Here is a 22,382-nt window from a genome sequence, read left to right on the forward strand (position 1 = left end):
AGCCATGAGCCATCCCAGCCTAGAGATAACTGAGATGCTTTTTGTTTCTTTGGCAACTGTTATGTCACTCTTGGCTTTTTTAATTTGATGAGAAGGTAGTGGAGAAAAAAAAAGATAATGATTATCCCACACAGTATGTAGGTATTTTTGCAAAGCAATTTTATACTTGAAAATAATTTAAAGATACATTAGAAAAAATAAGGAAAAGGGAAGAATTGAATTACTGTAAGAAAATGTACAGTATCATAATTGCCTGAAGAGAAAAAAATCTATGGTGTAATTAAAGGAGTCTTTTTCAAACTATTTTTCATAACTTAAAAATTGTTTTCTGTATACTGCCACTGAAAATAGTAGAAATCTAATAAATGAAATACAATCCTTATATTTCTTTCTTATATATCATTGTATTTGCTTACAACTATTTTGCTTCCAATACTGACATACATACTTAAAGAATTAAGTACTATCCTAAAACAGGAGAAAATCAAAGATATATCAAATATGTGCACTGCCTATTAATGTCTAGTTATTTCAGTATTCATATAGTATCAATAAATTCAGAAAACAGATTATACAGTAACAAGGTAATGGTAATTTTTATCATATAAGGTTAAGCCCTCAATTCTCATATATTAATCACAATTTGGAATAAACACTCATCTAGTCTAGCAATAGGCTGGGTAGCTTGTTTTGCGAAAATAGAAACAAACAAAAAAAGGAGTCAGTGATTACCCATAAAGGCATTACTAGGTGAAGAAGACCAGTGATGGAGACTGCTAGCTGTCTATCAAACTCTGTTCCCCAGTTCTTCCCTAGTATTAGAATGGTCATGGGGAATCTTAGCTGCTTTCCAGGGACTGCATTTCCCAGCTCCCCTCCTGACTTCACAGCAAAACGTGGCCACATGATAGCTCTCACCAACGGAACATGCGCAGAAGCGTTGGGAGCAACTCCTGATTCACTTGGCCCTGGACTCAACTCTGCGCCCCTTTCCTGCAGTCTGGTTTGCTACAACTCCAGCAACCGTGGAAGCCCTGTATTGAAGAGCGGCCATCAGCCACTCTGGAATGGAAGTAAACCCACCGGAAAATCCCAAACTGGACTGTTATGATGAGCAAGATGTGAAGAAATTTGATCATGGAGTCCCTTTTTTCCTCTTCTAAATATGTTGATTTTCAGTCTCTTTCTTCATACTGTCCCTTCTAATACCCCTTGCCTGAGGTTGGGACCTCCTCATTTTTTCATCTAGACTCTTGTTATAGGCTCCAGTTTGGCCCCACTTCTTTGGCACCTTCTCTTCAAGCCCACCCTCTGCTCAGCAACTGAATGAACTCCCTGAAACGACAGCCTGATGTGGTGTCTTCCAAGCAAAGGATCGTAGCATTTGCTCAGCCTGTAGGCATGCGCCCTCCCCTCCAGCCTGGCCACCTCTCCTCCATGGACGCTCTTCTAGGGAAGGAATGAATTTTCCTGATCACTTCTAACATGCATTTTTACAGTTTTTTTTTTCAGTTAGTACTGAAACAAGGTCCCCACACTGCATTTGATTTTTGTTTTCTAAGTGTTGTTGTTTTTTCTTTTCTCCTACATCATTGCTCATCTCCCATTTTTTACTTTCACTGCTTTGTTAGTAAAACACAGGTCTGCAATGTCCTGGTGAGACCACCATTGGTCCAAAGTTATGTCTTCAGGTTTACACATTCAGAAACTTTTATCTTTTGAATGTATCTAGAGTTGAATAAGTTCTTAGGGGATAAGTTGCAGTAAAAGAAAAGTCATGACACAGAGAATTCTAAACTAAAAAGATGATGTGTTAATTTAAGATGGGAGACATAGCTCCCTAGTGATAGAAAGGCTTCTATACATTGTTCAAGTCTCCTCTTTTCTAGATTTAGATTCCAGACAAACCAAATTAATCATTGAAAAATTGCTTGATGCTCACCTGTGTCCATGTTCTCCCCTTTCTGGGCTGCATGAGGAGTTCTCTCCATTGGAATGAGAGTAAAAGTGAGGTGTTACCTCTGAGCCAGGAGTCTGAAGAGTGGCTGTACTTTCTCTTCCCTCTCCCTCCCCAGCCACTTGCTTGATGGACAATACTCCAAGGACTCAGGGGCAGGTAGTACCAAAATATTAATATCCTGAGTCCCTGAATGACTGTGTGGAGCAGAGCCTACCTGTGCTCCAACCATCCTTGGGATGTGACATGACAGAGACATGAAACTTTATGGCTTTAAACCACGGCAGTCTCAGGATTACCCATTATAGCAGCTAGTGTAACTTGATGAGCATGAAATTAGAGTAAAGGAATTTGAGTAGTCATGAAGAATGTTCCATTCAGATGGTGGTGAATCTGGTCAACTGCTCCTTGTCCACAATGGTGTCCAGCTCTGAGAAACCAGCGTGTTTATGTTCTCATAGCTAGTGGCTCTCTACCTGGATGGTACTGGGTAAACACTAACAATTCTTCTTCTTTGAGGCTCTGATTTTTCTGGTCTCCATGCAGAGTATCCTTCTTGTGCTAAAACATCCTAATCAAAGTGGTCTAAGCTGCAGGCTTCTTGGGTTGGAGTCATGTTCCCTATGCCCTGCTCAACTGGATTAGATTTGGAGATTCTCAAATTTCCTCTTTTGATCTATATTTTCAGATGAGTGATCTTTTTTTTTTTTCTTCATTTTGTTTTTATTATAGCATGTTTGCTTAATTTACAGCAAGCAGAAAATAAGCTGGGTCTTGTTTTGATCCAAACATTGATGTTTTAAAGGTTGTACACAATATTTAGTAAAAAGAACATTAAAAATACCTTTTTAGAAGCTTCTATAAGAAAGAATACAAAGTTTAACTCCAAAACTTTCCTCTTTGCTAGAACTGCAAACTACTGCTACAGTTTTAAATAGACTCTTTGTTGTTTAAACTATACATCCAGGAAAATCTAAAAAAATTAAAGAAACATGCATATAAATGATTGCATAGCAGAACATGAACATTAACTGCAAACAGTAAAGAAAAGAAAGTTAGAAATACTATCAAATATACAAAAGTTCTAGAGTCAATCCTTTAAACACATTCCACAAACAGTATTTAAAAACCATCTTTTGTTCTTTACAGGCAAGGCCTAGATTACTAAAACCAAAATTGAAAAAAGTAATCCTGTAAAAAGGAATCGTTTCCTCACAACATCTCTTACTTATACCTGTAAGCAAGCAATCTAAAAATTTTAAAGATGCTAGCTTTTATTCTGAAATGAGACTGGACACATCAAGTCACTTTTATTGCCCCCAAACTGATCTCTCAGAGAAATGCTAGAAATTATAAATTGTTAGGGTGTTATTTTTTAATTTTCATCAGGTACTACCAGGTACTACACTGATAATCAAAAACTCAAGAGATGTGAGACTTTCTTAGAATTAATTTTTTTCCAAATTATTTTAAATTTCATGGCACCACAGAATCACTTAGAGTGGGAGTGTTTGTTGTCTTTCAACTTGCCTCATGTTAAATAGAGGTGTGGACAAGCCTTCTTCATAAAGAGATGGGTAAATTTTGATACCAATGCACGCATATAAGTGCTCTAAGCATCAAAATTCAATCTTTTTACTCTATGCATACACACAAACAAATCCTACTTTGGAACAATTTACTTGCTTTTAACAGCAGTAAGAAAACTAAAGATTATGGCCAGCAATGCTCCTTAAAGTTTGGAGTAACTTCGTAAGAGCATTCTTTTCCCCTTAAAATTACTTCTGCCATCATAACCTGCCCAAATTTTAAGGTGAGTTTTTCCAACATTTGTAAGTTTCAAATCTTCACAGAAATGAGAAAAAAAGCAGGGAAGGCTCCATGTTTCAGTTAAAAACTCAACCTCCCTGAAAATGCTACTTAACCTAGTTGGCATCATTCCCCAAGACAGTGAGGTTAACAAAAGAACTATTCCACACTGTGCCATAAATTACTGCCATGGGCCTAGACATCTTGACAAGATAAAAAGTCCACCCTGAACCTAAATGTGTCTGGTGGGTCAGTGTTGTACTGTGGCTACAACTTCACTTTTGTCTCAGTCTATCTTATTAGCAAGCTACATTTCTAGGTTAACAGTCTACCAAATATGGATATGAAAGTTTATTTTTAATAAGACAATGTTGCAAATTATGGTCAACCAACATCTTTTCACCAATAGTTCAAGCATAAAAAAATGAGAATCTTTACAAAAATATACAGAGACACCACAAATTGGTAGCTGCCCATAACATTAAACAAACTGGACTCTTAAGAGTGGCTTCTCAACAGCATATCATTTTAATTATAATCATTGCCTGCTACAGGGAAAACTGACAAGTGTATTTTTAAGCATCATTGCAACATTGTATTCCTGATAATTTAAGTAAACCAAATTATGAGTAAATGAATGATACATGCCTAAAAATATCATGGTTTATACTATCAGTGGCCACTGGACTTAGGAATAGTCCAAGACCTTGATCTAGATTTTGACCTAGACCTAGACTGTGATCTTGACTGAGATTTGGATCTAGGTAGTTCTTTTTTCCTTGATTCCTTTTCACATCTTGAGCCAGACTTATAATGTGTTTTGGAATCTGTTTTAGAGGTGCCTCTAGTTTTGGTGTGAGATGTAGACCTAGAACATGATTTAGCCTTCATTTCTTTCTTGGGCTGGGACTTGGACCGTGATCTTGAATTGGATTTAGATCTTGAAAAAGATCGATTTCGGTGTTTGAATCTATCATTGTCGGAATGGCTTCTGCTACGCCGAGGTCTTCCAGTCGATCTACTGTTTCTAGGACTAAAAGATCTTCTATAGTTGTAATCAAAGGACCGACTTCTTGATCTCCTCCTTTTATGAAAGGCTTCTAGAACGTCTGTATCTTCGGCTTCTAGAACGTCTGTATCTGTCATAATCATCATACCATGAAGAACTGTACACATTCCACCCTTCCTTGGCTTCATCTGATTTGGAGTCTTCCGATCCCCCTGTGCGAACTGTATTTCAATTTGGCGTCCGCAAATCCATTTTCTGTCCAAATTATGTAAAGCATCTACGGCATCATGAACATCCTCCAATTGAACATATGCAAATCCTCTTGGATGGCGAGTGTAGAAATCAAGTGGAACATCAAGTTGATGTGTATACATCAATTATAGGACCATAACGACTGAATTCGCGTCACAAATCTTCAGACCTGGTGACGTTGGCCACATTCCTCACGAACAGAGACGTTTTGGGGGGGCACAGGTACCGGGACATGATGGCAGCGTGAGTCTGGCAGGGACACTAACGGGCTCAGCAAACCTTCGGTGGCCCCGGCGGTGGCTCCTCAGACACACACACACACCCAGAAGGTTCCGCTATGGCAACCCTCAGATGAGTGATCTTAACATTACTATACTACCATGTATATAACTTTCTTTTAAATTATTTTTAATTATAAATTTAATGCATGACATGGTAAAACATAAAACAGAAACAGTTGAAGTCTCCTCTCCTTCCTCCCCACCCATCCCCAGGGGTAAATCCTCATAATGGTCTCTTGTTTATCCTTCTAAAAATTTTGAATGCATATACATGCATATATATGAAATTTACAAACACAAATAAATGGCATTTCTGTCTCTACAGTTTTTACCTTGCATTTTACACTTTTCATTCAATAATATATCTTGGCTATCCTTGAAGTATCAGAGATGAATAAACATGTTTCCTGCCTCTGGAAGTATGGCAGGGAGCATATAAAGTGGGAATATAAATAAGCTGAAAACTAGAATGCAGTTGATCATTGAACAATGAGGGGGATTCAGGGCACTGACACCCTTGGTATCCTTCGGGGATTGGTTCCAGGATGCACTGTGGATACCAAAATCCATGGATGCTCAGTTCCCATTGTTGGCCCATGGTCTCCATGGTTCCACATCCACAGAGTCAACCAATCATGTAATACTGTACTCCTAAGCCTTGGAAGCACAGACACCTAATTTATCAATCCATGAATTGTGGAGAGTGGAATGTTTCTCAAGGGTGGAGTCCCATGAACCAAACTCAAAGAATGATGGAAAAGCCGAAGTAACTGCCAATTTCTCATTACTAAAAGGGCCAAAGGGACTGAATACTAGCAGTATTTGGCCAACAGCAAAGGCATGTTTTATGGGAAGTCAAATTCTATAAGAAAAAGTTGCTTAGTGACCACATAAATTGGAACAAGGGGAGTTTCTTTTATAATTTAGATGCTTAATGATGCCAGGCTAAGATGATCTGAAGCATCCATCTCCACAACGGGAGATACTTGCCGTTCTGCCCAGGCAGGGGGAGTTGCTGGGTTAGATCATGTCTCTCTCTCCTCAGCCCAGGCCAAGGGGCCACTGCCAGTGTTTGCCTCTGACATTCTACTTTTTTGTTTTAAGGTCTTGTGCTCTCACCATAGGCTTATGAATGCAGACTGTCAGGTAGGATCAAGCGTGAGGGTCTGGGAATCATCCCATCTTTTAGGACAATGTTTCTCAAAGGGTAAGTGTCTGAATAGATGCAGCAGGATCGTGTGTGTGTGTGTGTGTGTGGCAGGGGTGCTGATTAAAAATGCAGATTCCTGGATCTCATCCTAGGAGATGGTCTAAAAGAGCATCTCTGGGGATGGGCCTGGGACTCTGAATTTTAAAGCAGTGCACCATTGGAGTCTTATGTATGAAATTTTTATGGATTTTTGTTTCAGGGGTGAGCCTCCCTATCTATTATCTGTGGTGGGGTGACTTTAGAGTGGGCCATCTTATATCTAAGCATTTTTGAAATCCTTGGTACTGGTGACACTTTTGCTATCTCCACTTTGTCTTAGGTTAAAAACCCTATTGAATATTGTTTAAAAAAAAAAAGATTCTCAAAAGAAGGTAATCCAATCTCACAAATAGGCAAAATCAGGTATATTGCCTTCCCTTGAATTGTCTTAATGAGGCTACTCTTTGTCTGGTACCCACCCCCAGTCAATATAGTTTATTAACTAATTCTTGTAACAAAGGTGTCGGCTCTTAAATGAATGATTAGCACTTTGAATAGTCCTACACACAGGACTGTTATTTATTTTGTTTTTCTCCTGCTTAATATTAGTGATGCCACATTAGACAAAGAGGCCATTAGACCGAGGTGGCTCTCTCATCACGGTGGCCTACGTAGACAACCCCAAATCTGCTTGTCAGTGCCTCAGGGTCATGCAGTTGTAATGTAAGGACAATCAGTCACAGCCAACTAGGCTTCAAGCTCTAACCAATCAAATAATTTCCTTTCTTTGCTTCTGCCTTTCCTCTAAAAAAAGTCCAGCTTGTCGATGGAGCCTCAAAACCACTTCCAGTTTGGTACTGCCGAGTTGCAGTCAATTTTTGCTCAAATACACTCTCCACATTTTTAGTTTCTCTTTTAACAGTGACCATTTGAGGCAGGCATGAGGGGAGTGCTGTTCAAAGGGCTCAGACAAAACAGCTAATCACTGACTCTAGGAAGTTTATCCCAGCGGAAACCTGGGTTGTAGGAGCCAAGCTCAGAACACATTATTCTGGTTTTGATGAAGGTAAATGAATCTTTCTGCTTGCCTAGAAAGGAGAGACCATCTGTTTCCTTCAGGACGATAGTTCTCTGGTCCTCCCTGACTTTCCCCCACAGCCAGGTCTTCTCACTGACCATGGGGAGGACCCTAACCTCCCATTATCACTTCTCTCTGCAACTATCCACTGGTCCAGGCACTGAAGGGGTTACAGTTATTTTTCTGACAAAGACTGTGTTTCAGCAGCAGCCAAGTGAAGAAGGAATTGCAGCCCCAGGGCTCGGGCATGTTAATCACAGGTGTGCGACCTGGCACGCCCCCACCCCAGCCTTTTTGAACAGAGGAACTTTGAATTAACATCAGATTGAAACCAGTTTGTCCCATGAATGATGATTCCTGTGGAACTTCTGCCTCAGACTCATAATAAATGCAAACCCTGGAACATTCAAAAGGCTTTATTTTTGACCTCATAAGACAAAAAAATGTGATTTGAGAAGGGAGGGAGAAGCATGAGAATTAAGTTCCTGGCCAAGTAAGGTGGTACATGGCAACCGACTGCATCTTAGAAATAAAAGAAACCACAAAGAATAATGCAGATTTTGTGCACATCACAGTGTATGCAGTACTGTTTTTATATTGCACTTTGTGCAGAATTTGCCATATCAATTCCCTTTAGAGTGAGTATTCAAATGCCGTTCTAAGTGTAGTTACCTGTCTGTTAAGTTAAATTAGTCCACGTTCCTAAAGCCACTGGCTGTGCTATGAATGTACACTGCTTTATGCGTACGTGGGGAAGGAAGTTAGACACTGATGTTTTTCCAGAACATTCCCTTGCCTGATGCCAAATTTCCTATTGCTAATCCCTTTTCTGGATCCCAGCCCCAAACCTGTAGATCTTCTGGGCAAAGAATGTTGGCTGACAAAACACTAGGTTTCAATGTTTTAATGTGACAAGAAATTAAAATTTTTTTTTTAAATTGAAGTATAGTCTGTTTACAATGCTGTGTTAGGAAGTTTTGCTGCTGTCTTCTGGCAAGTTGCAAGAAGATTTTTATCAATTTGATTCATCACTGTGAAAGTGATCTCATGGTAGATTGAATTTCCTCTGAATTTTTTAAGTGGTAAATGAATAAATTGATTCTTGTTTTATATATGGGAGAAATGTTACCATAGTTATTTCTTGTTTTTTTTTATGCAGACAGCTTAAGTACATTGTAAGCTTATCCATGGCAATTCAATTTCTTATTATACCTTGGGAGAAGTGATACCCTCCTGAGTTTGTCTTGTTTAAGGTAGCATTACCTTTATTTTTAAAGCATGCTTTGGAGATTAACATTTGTAAGTCTGCATTCTCACATCATTTTCTCTCTTTTATTGTGATTCTGCACATTTGCCTCTGTTTCCTGGGACCATCTTCCAACCTAAATCTTTGGGGCTACATTTTTTTCTTTTTTTTGTTCCCTAAAAGAAAGACTCTTCACTAATAATTCAGGCAATGCAAATTAAGCCCCTACGGGCTTAGGATGGCTATTATTTAAAAAAAAAACCCTGAAAATAATAAATAATGATGAGGATGTAGAGAAACTGGAATCCGTGTGCAGTGCTAGAGGAAATGCAAAATATAAAACTATGTGGCTGAAGAACTGAAACTTAGAACGACTATGTGACCCAGAATTCCATGTCTGGGTAGACACCCAGAAAAATTAGAAGCAGAGACTTGAACAGATATTCGTACCCCCATGTTCATAGCAGCGTTGTCCACAAAAGGCAAAATGTAGAAGCAACTGGCATGCCCATCGTCGGATGAATGGATAAATAAAATGCATGCATACGATGGGATATTCAGTCTTAAAGAGGAACGAAATTCCAACACATGCCATAACATGGATGAAACCTGAAGACATGCTAAGTGAAATGTCAATCACAAAAAGGTCAAATATTGTCTGATTCCACTTACATGAGGTACCTAGAGTACTCAGATTCATGGAGACAGAAAGCAGGATGAAGAGTGGTGGTTGCTGGGGACTGGGGAGGGAGAATGGGAAGCTAGTGTTTAGTGGGGACGGAGCTTCAGTTGGGAAAGATGAAAAAGTTCTGGGGAAGGATGCTGGGGATGGTCACACAATGGTGGGAATGTACTCATTGCTATAGAGCTATGTGTTTAAAAAGGGTTAAAATGGTAAATTTTATGTTATGAAAAAGAAAGTCTCTTACACTGTGATTTTACAAAACACAGCCTTTCAGTGGCTCTCCTGTACCGGTGGCCTGCGGACAGCACTGAGTCGTCTCAGTAGCACAGAAGGCCCACTTCAGCCTGTCACCTCCTCCAGCCCAGCCGGAAAACGTGAAGGCTGACCCATGTATGCGGACTGCTAGCACTTGCAGGGATGCTGTGTTCAGTGTAAGAGCTGCACCTGGCTTTGAACTGCATCTGAGCCCAGGTGTGGTGGTGCCCTAACAGTCCAGCCTGCCAGTTTGCAGAAATAGGACAAGGAAAAGAGTCTGGATGGGGAGAAAGTCAGCTTACAGTTTAGATGTTGTCAGGCTGATCAGTGTTTCGTGAACTTGCCTGATTGTCAGAATCACCCTGGACAATTCGCAGCTTCACCTGAAGCTTCTGCAGTCAGAGCATCACGGGCAGGTAGTGAGAATCTGGTTTTGTTTGGGTTTGTTTTAATCAAGTTTTTTTTTTTGGGGGGGGGGTTCCAATGATCAGAAAAGTTTGGGGTTATGGACTGAATGTGTCCTCACAGAATTCATATGTTGAAGCCCAAATGTCCAAAGAGTAACTTGAAATGGGGCCTTTGGATGTAGTTAGGGTTAGATGGAGTCATAAGAGTGGGGCCCTGATCTGATAGGATGAGTGTCCTTAGATGAAGAGATACCACATCTCTCTCTCTCTGCATGTGTGTGCACACACATACACAGACACACACTCATGCAGAGGGAAGGCCATGTGAAGACGCAGCCAGAGATAATCTCTTTCTGTGCATGTGTGTGTGCGCACACACACAGACACACACACACACACACACACACACACACGCGGACACACACACACACACACGCGGACACACACAGACACATGCAGACGGATGGAAGGCCACGTGAGGATGCAGTGAGAAGGCAGCTGTCTGCAAGCCAGGAAGAAGACCCACACCGGGAGCCAGCACTTTGATCTTGGACTTCCAGCCTCCAGAACAATGAGGAAATAAATTTCTGTTGTCTAAGCCACCCAATCTACGGTATTATGTTATGGGAGCTTAAGTTAAGACAGTTGGGAAATACTGGTGCATAGTGAGAGTATGGGCTTGATGACCTTATAAAAGAGGCAAAAACCTGGGGAGCTTGAGTCTTCTTCCTTTCGGATGTGGGTTCTGTTGGTGCCACACAGTTGGAAAGCAGTCATGAGGATGAATCCCCAAAAACCTGAGGGGTCGCTTGCTCTGGTGAGTTTAGAGGCAAATCTACATGAAAATACAAGGCGCTGGTAACTGCAAATGTCCCTTAACTGAACCGAAGGGACAGGTTCCTTTCCAAGCTGTTGTGTTTATGGTAACTTCTGCAAGACAGCTCTTTGGAAGGTCTGTTCATGCTTAGGGTCTTCCCTGCTTTACAAGCATTAAAGTCACATGAGTAAGTTGAAGCAGTATGTTTTCGGTAATACTTGTAATATAAAAAGTATTGCGCCAGGTATCGGAAGGTCCTGAGATAAAAACTAAATGAACTTCCTGTTCTCCAGCAACTTGAAAATAGCAATTCTCAGTTTTAAACTTGCAGAATTAAAATGTCATCAATTATGGCATATTTATAGGATATGTTTTATACTTATTAAAGTAATTATGCACAGATTGCAAGCTTCTCAAATTCCAAGAACTAGCAGCTATTTTGTATGTGGAAATTGAGAGAAAGAGAATGAACAAAAATTAAACTTTTATTTCTCCATTTTAGTTAAGCTCAAATTTCTAGTATCTTTGCAAAGGGGCTCAGAGATTTTAGATTTCCTAAGGTTTTCTGGATTTTCTTATTTTCAGAGCTTACTGGTCCTGTTTGGTCTGGATATTTGAGTTTATATTGGTTCTAAATTTTTAGGCTGATTTTTTTCCTACATCTCAATCTTCAGAAATTGCCATATTTCTCTGAGGGTGGTCTACCCAAGCAATAGAAATAAAAGCAAGAATAAACAAATGGGACCTAATTAAACTTACAAGCTTCTGCACAGCAAAGGAAACCATAAGGAAAACAAAATGACAACCTACGGAATGTGAGAAAATTTTTGCAAATGAAACCAACAAAGGCTTGATCTCCAAAATATATAAGCAGCTCATATGACTTAATAAGAAAAAAACAAACAACCCAATCCAAAAATGGGCAGACCTAAACAAGCAATTCTCCAAGGAAGAAATACAAATGATCAATAGGCACATCAAAAAATGCTCAATGTCACTAATTATCAGAGAAATGAAAATAAGAACTATGATGAGATATCACCTCACACCAGTCAGAATGGCCATCATTTGAAAGTCCACAAATGACAAATGCTGGAGAGGCTGTGGAGAAAAGGGAACCCTCCTACACTGCTGGTGGAATGCAGTTTGGTGCAGCCACTGTGGAAAACAGTATGGAGATTCCTCAAAAGACTAGGAATAGACTCACCATATGACCCAGGAATCCCACTCCTGGGCATATATCCAGAAGGAACTCTACTTCAAGAAGACACCTGCATCCCAATGTTCATAGAAGCACTATTTACAATAGCCAAGACATGGAAACAGCCTAAATGTCCATCAGCAGATGACTGGGTAAAGAAAAATTGGTATATTTATACAATGGAATACTATTCAGCCATAAAAATGACAACATAATAGCATTTGCAGCAACATGGATGTCCCTGGAGAATGTCATTCTAAGTGAAGTAGGCCATAAAGAGAAAGAAAAATACCATATGAGATCACTCATATGTGGAATCTAAAAAAAAAGAACATAAATACAAAGCAGAAACAGACTTATAGACATAGAATACAAACGTGATTGTCAAGGGGGAGGCGGGTGGGAAGGGATGGACTAGGAGTTCCAAATTTATAGATACTGACAGGCATATGTAGAATAGATAAACAAGATTATATTGTATAGCACAGGGAAATATATACCAGATCTTGTGGTAGCTCACAGCAAAAAAATGTGACAATGAATATATGTATGTTCATGTATAACTGAAAAATTGTGCTCTACACTGGAATTTGACACAACATTGTAAAATGACTATATCTCAATAAAAGTTTAAAAAAAGAAAAAAGAAAAAAAAGAAATGTTTTTATTGAAAAAAAAAAGAAATTGCCATTTTGGGGAAAAATTGTTTTCCATCAAAGACTTGGATAAGTCATGCAGGCTAAACAAAATTTGCCTTTGGAAAACTTCCTAAACAAAGTTGATTTTCCCCCCTCACTTGCTAATGTACACCTTTTCACTTATAAAAAACATGATTTTGTTTTTTGTCTGAAAGATTAAGTGAATACCTTTATTAGGATAAAAAAAAAGTTTCCTTCCAGAGGTATTTGTAACCAGGCAGATCAGATTTGGACCTGGATGTGCATTTTAAAAAGAATAATAAAACACTCTTCTTGTCTCAAAAGGCAGTAAAATACATCCCTCAGAAAAACTAGGACTCTTATAGGGTGGTCCTTGACCAGGAGTGCTTTCCTCATGGATACACATTAAAAATATGTGTTTTGGGGAAGTTTCTTTTGGGCAAAAGAGGCAAAATTTCATAAATTTTCACTTTTCTGTTCAATGTATAGAGCTTCTTATCACTAAGTTACTAAATGCGTAAAGAATAGTTATGTTGACTATTTCATTACCAGCATTTACTGACAATACTACATCAGTATTTTAAGATGTTGGCAGCCATGCTAATAATGTTGGTAAGACAGGCATTCAAGGAGCTGTTGCAACCTGAGGAAAGGATGTCTTATATCACTTGTCTAGGTGTGGCTGTGATTACAAGTGGCTGCTAGTCATGCCTTTAAGTAATAAATTCCTGTTCTTTGGAGTAATCTTTGGTGATGGTGACAGTTTTTATGGTGCATATTTTTATAAACACTATTGTTGGCCCATTATTTCCCAGTAATGTTGCAGATAAGCTATTCATCCATCAGCTTTTTTGCTGAAGCCAATAATATAATACAATCCCGCTAACATTTCCTTCTTTGGGGACAGATCATTGGTGATATGTTACCATTGAATTTGTGTTCTTTGAATAACTTGTGTTTTTAAAATAACTTACAAAACACTAGCAAATTACAAATCTTGTGGGCTACATTTAAGGTACTTAGAGCATTCTTTTAGATGCAAAATCATGGGTTTGTTTCCTTTTAATTCTTTATCACAGAGTTCTTTCCTACTGGCAATTGGGAGTGGGTGGAGTAGGGTGAGATTTAAGATATTTTGCCTTGCTTCAGAAGGATTTGGTTAGGAGCCACTGCTTTAAATCAAAACTCCCAGGAATTGACTACTTGGTTTATTTATTTGTTTATTTTTTTAAACAGAGGTACTGGGAATTGAACCTAGGACCTTGCGCATGCTAGGCATGCACTTTATCACTAAGCTATACCCTCCCCCTGGAATTCACTATTTGAATACACATTTATCATGAATGATTTTCCTATAGATCAGTGAGTCTCAAACCTGTCTGCACATCAGCCTCTCCTGGGAAGTATGTTTAAAATATTGATGCAGAGTCCAACTTCAAATCAATTGAGCAGAAAAATGTCTGAAAGTAGATACCAGGCATTGTGTTTTTTAAAAGCATCCTAGGTAATTATGAGGCATAGTGATAGTTGAGGATTCCCATAAATACACACTCTCTAACTCATTAGGTCTATAAGAGAAACAGCAACCACCATTATTATCAAGGAGCAGAAATCTCATAGAGATGAAAGCATTTAAAGGACATTGTTTAAAAAAAAAAAAAGCATTGTTTTGGGAGAACTTATTGGTTAAAGGGCAACTAATTGCATGGCAGTAGTAATAAAGAAAGAAAGCAGAGCCATTTATTCATAAACTCCTCTAAGTGTGTGCTTTCCACTGACGATTCATATCATCAGAAGCTCCCTTTATAGACAGAATAAGGGGAGGGGGTGGGAGCAGGGGGAATGACAGATGAAGGGAACAGGAGAAAATGAAGCAGGCCGAGTATGGTATCAGGAGATGGGGGTGACAGGGGAGAGTGACATTTCCAAAGGCAGGTGGCCAGGGTCATGGAGAGCCAACAAGAGGCAACAAGCGGGCTTGCGGCAGGTTGTGGAAAAATGTGACAGAGGGAATTGGCAGCAGATGGGCGATGAAGTCCCGCAGGTGTGTGGAGGCTGTGAGGCATAGGGACTAGGAATTGGGGGCCAGAGATGAGGCAAGAGAAGCTAGGAAGGAACAGGGGTCAGGGGCAAGTGTCAGAACGATGCCTCGGCCACAGAAAGAGGTGAAACCTCAGATGCTCAGATTGGAGCTTAAACACAGGGCTCCATCCATGGAGTCAGCCAAGAACCCAGCTCCAGGTGAACAAGTCCCAGAGAGGGCCAGAGCCAGTCGAGTGGTGAAACAGGAAAGATACCCCAGGAATCCATGGCAGTTCCCGTGCCTGGAATGTGCTTGAGACCAGAGCTCGCAGGTGCAGTGAAGGGCGGCTTACTTCTCTGATTCTGGTTGAGCGGAGTCCTGCCTGTCCTAACCAAGACTGCTTCCACCCAGGGGACAGCTGCTCCCATCAGCATTCTCCTCCTGCTCAGCCATTTATGTGTCCAGCTTCCTACCATGACCCTCAGCTCCTGAGATCAAGCAAGTGGCAAGGTACTTTTGCTATCCCTGCCAAGACAGAGAAAGTGCTAGGATTTCTTGAACTGAATAAACACATTTCTGCACGTGCCTTTCATCTCCTAACTCCTGACAGAGGAAAAGTCAAACTCACGTCAGTTACTCAGTGGAGATGGTGGCTCTGGGATGTCCACTTACGTGTGACCCAGGAGAGCACAGCCAGACTCAACCTGGAAATGACAGGAAAGCCTTTAGTGATGCTGACAGTCTCCTGGTGTAACATGAGGAGCCAGATTCCCTCCCAAAAGGGAAAAAAGAGTTGTAGGTAGAGAATGTAGGTCAATCAGCCAGTAGGGCAGCTATTCAAACTGCACTGGACATCAGAATCACAGTGTTTTGAAAAACACAGATTCTGGGACCTACCTTCTGAGACTCTGACACAGTTTGTAGCTCTGAGCCAGGGTGCAGTGGTGCTGCAGAAAGCCCCCAGGTGGTCCTGGGCACACAGGCTCGGTTGCTGGAACTCGCACTAGTCGGATTCTTTTACCCTGAGTCTCACCTGAGCACAGCCCATTCCCTCTGGCACCTCTAGCTGGGGTGATGACAGGGGTTCCCAGGGCCGCTGAGGGTCACCCCCTCGCTTCCTACATCTGGTGAGGGCTTACTCTGTGTTCACGCTACTTGGACAGGGCTGTGTGAGTGCAAGTTCCTGAGCAGCCGGTGGAATCTGTCCTTGGCAGATGCGTGAAATTCTATCTCAACTAGTTCTGCTCTGCTGGCCATTTCTTGGCATCGACTCAAGAATTCAAGCACGACAGAGGGGGATCCTTTCTTCTCTGCATCTGGGGATGAATGCCTGTAGCCCAGCAAGGGAGGGGCTGGTGTAAGAGGGTCTGGGGTAAGGTCAGCTTCAGGCCTAGAGCCAGAGAGAGAGAGAGAGAGGGAGATGAACCCATTAGCACCCAGTAACATCTTAGCGTGGACTAATTCATCAGAAAAGGTATTTATTTCCAGGGGTAGGAAACGAGACAGTGCAGATAGGATTATGACAAACCTAAGAAAGAACCTCGTGCTGAACTGTGGAATTGGGGGGGTAGTCTCCAAGGCTCTGGTTATCTGTTTACTCAGTCACTGAATATTAATATCGATGCTCCCCTGTGACGCATCTGGCACTGTTCTGGGCACCAGGGACACGCACATTGAACGGCACAGAGGAGACCTGGCTCTTCTGGGGCTCGCAGCCTGGTGCCTGCAGTCACAGCTGCCTGAGGAAGGGGATCCTGACGGTGGTCGCTCTAGAAGCGGGCCCCCGGGTACTGGCTGAGACTCAGAGACAAGGGTCCTTTCCTTTCAGTCATCCTCAGGGCCTGCTCTGATGGCAGAGACAGACAATGTCACGCTCCTGCACTGTGAGTGCAGCCACCGGCCGGCTCCTTGAGCAGCCCTGCATCCAGTGAGAGGGGGGACGTGTTTCAGGGCACTTCAGCCCAATGGGCATGGCTGTCCCTGGATGCCCATCTGATTCAAAGACATTGTCTCTGAGGACATAGGAGTAGGCCTTCAGTATTGGACTTAATGAAAAAGACTGGAGAGCTACCCAAAGGTCTTAAGGAATTAAAAATAAGAAAAATATCTTTAGAAATTGAGTGCTGGGATTGAGTTTAAATAGACGGGTAATGTCAGACCAAAGATTCTGGCTTTGGATTTGTAAAGCATTGGATTCAATGGCAAGAATCTGTCTTTGGCTTTTACTGTGCAGGAAACTGAGACAGGCTAATATTGAAGGTGTACAGAGAGCACACAAAGGGATGCCAGGAAACCCCAAAAGAAAAGACAAGAATGGCCAATTAGTGTATTTATATGGAAGCTAATTTTCATATGAAAAAGTGAGAGATTCTCACTTTAGAAATTGATAGTTACTAAGGGCTGGCATTTGGTTATTTGCAGTTTCCCCCTCCCTCTCCTGTGGAAAATGATTCCATTTCTCTTCCCATTTCTCATTCCTCGCATGCCTTCTCTTTTACCTCTCCCTGGGCTCAATTCTGCAAATGTCAGAGTCCAAAAAACTATTATGCTGCCGGACATACTGTAAGGACTAAGGCACTGGCTATTTGCAAACGTCGTAGGCTCATGTGGCTGGTGAAACACTGGACCCTGGTCCTCTTCTTCTCCTCTGCCTGTTGACAGGGTCACACCTGACCTGTCCAGGAAGATGAGCTCCTTCATTTTCTTTTCTTTTCTATTTTTTTTTTTTTTTGTTAGAACAACTCAGGAAAATAAAATCCCGGTTTATTGTTGGACAACATTGTTTTACACATACATCAAACAGGCCAAAATAAATAAATAAATAAATAAACAGCAACTTCATAGACAAAAAAAGGGAAAAAAAGAAACCTTTTATCTTTGGCCTTTTTAACCATCTCATACAAACCAACTACTTACAGTACAGCTAAGTACCTACACAAAAAAAGTTACTGGAATGCTCGGAATAAGATTTTTTGTTGTTGTTTTTGCTTTTTTTTACAAGGTTTTTTCTCCTTTGAGGTTACAATGAACATGGTCACACCACAAGTCAAGTCAGAAGCAGGACAGAGGACTGGTTGGGTCATCCGAGATCATGAAAAATGGCTGACCCCTAACAATATGTACAAAAATATAAAATGTAAATAAAAAATACAAACAAATTTTCCTTTTTAAAGTACTTTAAGAAAAAAAGCAAGGCCTTGGACGTTTTGGTTCTTTTTTCTTCCCCTGTTGCTAATTCACCTCGTGGTTTTGGTTGGGTGGTGGAGAGCGTGTCATCTGCAGGTGGCGCTGTCCGCGGCAGGCGGGCGGGCGGGCCTCTCTACTCGAAGGGGGCCACGTTTAGATTCTGAGACGGGAAGTGGAGGGTGAATAGGTCACGGTGCCCCCCCCCCCCTTTTTTTTAAGTTTAACTTTTCCTTTTTTGCTGTCTAGTCATCCTCATCAGTCTTCTGCTTCATGGTGTCAACATCGTCATCCTCATCATCTTCAGCTGCCCGTTTGCCCGTAGCTGCCTCTGCCTCCTCGTCTTCATCTCCATCCTCTTCCTCACCATCACCTTCCTCTTCCTGCTCCTCTTCCTCCCCACCTTCTTCTTCTTCTTCAACTGCCTCAATATCGGCCTCCTGCTCCCCATGTTCCTCGTTAGCATTCCCATTAGCAGGTGCTTCTCTCCCATTCTCCGCCTCCTCCACAACTTCCTTCTTCTAAGTCCTTGGTGGTGATCTCTGAGCTGGTGTCCACGGCCGCGTCTGACATGATGGGCACGCCGGTGATCCTATGCAGAGGATTAAAAAGAAACCGAAAGTTGGAAGACTCTGGCGATAAAGCTGCTGGAGTCCGCCGCGGCGGCGGCGGCGGCGGCAAACCGGGAGGCGGACACAGGAACAATGCAAAGATGGCTTTTCAGAGCAGCCAGTGGGGAGCTCCTTCATCTTCTGAAGACCTCCAGAGGACAAGAGGCCCTGATTGCTCCCGATAATTCATCCCAAGCCCGAAATCCTCACTGGCAGCGATTATTTTCCAGCCTGAGTCACTCCCGTGGATGCTGAAGCTCACTTCCTTTTGTTCCGTCCTCGCTGGGGACGGTGAACAGCTGGTCTCCATCCTCTGAGGAATATCCCTTTAAACTTTGTAGGCCGTTGTGAAGTGGCCTCCAGGCTTTCTCTTCTTTTCCTCTCCATCCCTCATGGGTCCTATTTTCCAGCTCCTTTTACATCTTTGTTCTTTGAATGTGCTCAGAGTTTTCTAAGATATTCCCCATTGAAAGTTGTTTGAAGGAAAACAACAGAAGTCTCTTTAGATGTACTCAGGACTGGCTACTCTCCCACCTTACCACCAGCCTCTAGCTCCCACTGTCTGGGTGGCTTCTGGGGCCTTGACCCTCAGGCCAGGCTGTGCCTAAGGGCTGAGCAGCCTGTCAAGAGACCAGCGGGCTCATTGGCTGGACCACAGGCCAATAGTGTGAGGCGCCATGTCAGCATCCATCTCACCTGAACCAAAAACAGTGCCGATGGTTCTAAGGTTGTCAAAGACTTACTGGTAATGAACCCTTGTCCCTGTGTTATCTCATCTGGACTTCTCTTGGACAGACTGGGCAATCTAAACCCCGATTGCTTATTGGTGAAAAATCCCTTAAAAAAAGAATGAAAGAAAAAAGCAAGTCCAGAAAAGTCTAGTGGTTATACTGAGAAGAGTGATGACTCAGGCACCTTGCCTTGTTAGTGGGGGTGGGGGTGGGGGTGGGGGTGGAGGCAGAAGGGACGGGAAAGTGGAGTTGGGGGCTTGGGTGCCCAGGGATGTGAGACTGAGGTCCCAGGTGGATGCCTGAGGATGGATGAGGGTGAAGGCTATAAGGTAGTTAAAGGAACAGATGTTCAAACAGAAACTAAGGCATCTGCTCATCAGACTTCGGGACACACTGGTGATGGAGGTGGTAGGGAAAGGCTTGGGAAGTGACAGGTGTAAATGAAGGGGTAGCTGAAGGGAATCAAAAGTGGAGAGAGAGACCATAGAATCCAGCAATCCCACTCCTGGGCATATATCCAGCGGGGACCGTAATTCAAAAAGACACTTGCACCCCAATGTTCCTAGCAGCACTATTTACAATAGCCCAGACATGGAAACAACCTAAATGTCCATTGACAGATGACTGGATAAAGAACTTGTGGTATATTTATACAGTGGAATACCACTCAGCCATAAAATATCATAAAATAATGCCATTTGCAACAACATGGATGGACCTAGAGATTGTCATTCTAAGTGAAGTAAGCCAGAAAGAGAAAGAAAAATACCATATGATATCACTTATATGTGGAATCTAAAAAAAAAAAAAAAGACAAATGAACTTATTTACAAAACAGAAACAGAATCACAGACATAGAAAACAAACTTATGGTTACAGGTAGGGGGTGAAGAGGGTGGGAAGGGGTAAACTGGAAGTTTGAGATTTGCAGATACAAACTAATACATATATATATGTAAACAAGTTCCTACTGTATAGCACAGGAAACTATATTTTATATTTTGTAGTAACTTATGATGAAAAGAATATGAAAACAAATATATGTATATTCATGTATGACTGAAGCATTATGCTGTACACCAGAAATTGACACAACATTGTAAACTGACTATACTTCAATAAAAAGATATATATATATATTTTAAATAAAAAAAAAGAGAGAGGAAAGAGAGATCGAGATTAAATCGAAGGGGAGGTCTGACATCCCAGGTTATGTCAGGCAAGGGTATTAGTAAAATCCTTAGAATATTGTTGGCCTGGAGTGAGGGTAAGGAGAACCCATGCAGGAAGAGCTCTGCTTTGTCAGAGACCAAAAGGTTAAAAATGTGCCTTATTTAGAGGCTGAGGAATCTGCAAAAGTGAGCTAGGAAGTCAAACGGGAGATAACTGAAGACCCTCAGCCAAGTTAGTTCAAGTAACTGGATGCCATGTATCTGTGACTTGCCTAATGAATGCCAGAGCTGTGACTGCAGTATGAGCTTTAAAAAACAAAACAGTCAGATAGTTGTTCTCATCTTTAAAGCAGTCACCTGGGGCCATTTGCTCAAACAATGTGAATATTTCCACTCCCCCTTTTTTTGGTTTTCTTTTCTAAGCCTATAGCATAGACAGACTTTCATATACCTTTATTGATGGGGATCTTCATCTTCTGAGAGTGTATTTGACTTTGAGGAAGAGCTAGATGTTTTTGGAGCCAAGACTGGAGAAAAGATGAGTGATCAGGCTGGGAAGTGTTAAAGAAAACCAGAGCTGGGCAGAAGATAGAGCAGTGAACGTAGATTTTATTCAGGAATGGTTGTAATAGGGGTAGAGAGACCTCAGTTTGGACTAGGGCTCCATTCTGAATGGACAAGTTGGGGATTTCTGGCCAAGGAGCAGGCTGCGGGTCAGTGGCTGGAAAATTACTAAAATTACATCTGGTAAAAGGGCATTCTGGCTAAACTGACCTATGATTCTTGCTGAAGGCAGACCAGGGTGACATGATACCAAGCATAGGAGATGAGGAATTGGACCCAATATGGAGGGTGATCAGATATTGAGGGTGGGGATCCTTGCTAAATGGATTTAGCAGGAATTTTGCTAGAATTGAGCAACGTAAAATTGACATAACATCCCAAGGTTGAGGCTAAGCTGAGAAGAAGGTGCAGAGGAGCCTGACTAAAGTTTGAACAAGGAGGCGTCTTGTCAGTTTCTCCTTTCCTTTCTTGCTTCCTTCCTTCCTCTCTTTCTTCCTTCTATCTTTGTTTTCTATTTTTCCTTATATCAAAAGTACTTTACAGTGGCTTAGTTTGAGTTGGAGCCTTGAGCTAGAATTCCCTCTTGCTGCAACGCTGAGAATCTATCAAATGCTTTGGGATTTCACCATAAGTTCGATGGACTCTTTGACCTAGAGGAATGAATTTTGCATGAACAATGCCCCTGACGTCAAAGAAAACAATCCTCTCTGTCATCGGTTGTGATTTCAGTACATCAGCATTATGGGTCCTCCCGGGGTTTGGAGACCCCCACGGCAGATGCTGACGCTCATTTTCCAGGTCATACTAGAAAACATGTGGTTCATTGCCACTTACTCTATTCCTCAAGAAGATACCATTTGTTCAGCTGTCCTTAAAAGATAAGGACAAAGGAGGCAAACATCTTTTCTATTTCTATCTATCACTCAGAGATGTGTGGTGCAATCTTCTTGTTCAAGCTTTCTCTAAGGAAGAGTCTGTTTCCTTATCTAAATTGAGCTCTTCAGCCTTCTTCCCCCTAGTCAGTCACCTGTGTGAATTAGCCAAATTGCTGACTGTCTGAACATTTTTATGGACCTTCTGGGCTGCCGCTTATCCATCAAGGATGCCTTTCTCACCTTCTAATAAGCTTTTTGTTTTTGTTTAAAATGATTGTTCTGGAACAAACCATCTTTTTTCCAGATGCATCCTTTGCAGATTAATTTCATTTGGTATTTAGTATTCTTTGCACTCAGTGATTCTTTTTTATTTTCCCC

At 41.5% G+C, this 22,382-nt stretch overlaps 2 pseudogenes; both read right to left on the reverse strand.

Moving 5' to 3' along the window:
* Positions 1 to 4,280: 4,280 nt before the first annotated feature.
* Positions 4,281 to 5,261, reverse strand: LOC105063324 (serine/arginine-rich splicing factor 10 pseudogene; annotated as a pseudogene).
* A 12,927-nt stretch (positions 5,262 to 18,188) lies between these two features.
* LOC105063319 (prothymosin alpha-like) lies at positions 18,189 to 18,647 on the reverse strand (annotated as a pseudogene).
* Between the last annotated feature and the right edge of the window lie 3,735 nt (positions 18,648 to 22,382).

This window comes from Camelus bactrianus, chromosome 35 (assembly GCF_048773025.1).
Source record: "Camelus bactrianus isolate YW-2024 breed Bactrian camel chromosome 35, ASM4877302v1, whole genome shotgun sequence".
Taxonomy (NCBI): domain Eukaryota; kingdom Metazoa; phylum Chordata; class Mammalia; order Artiodactyla; family Camelidae; genus Camelus; species Camelus bactrianus.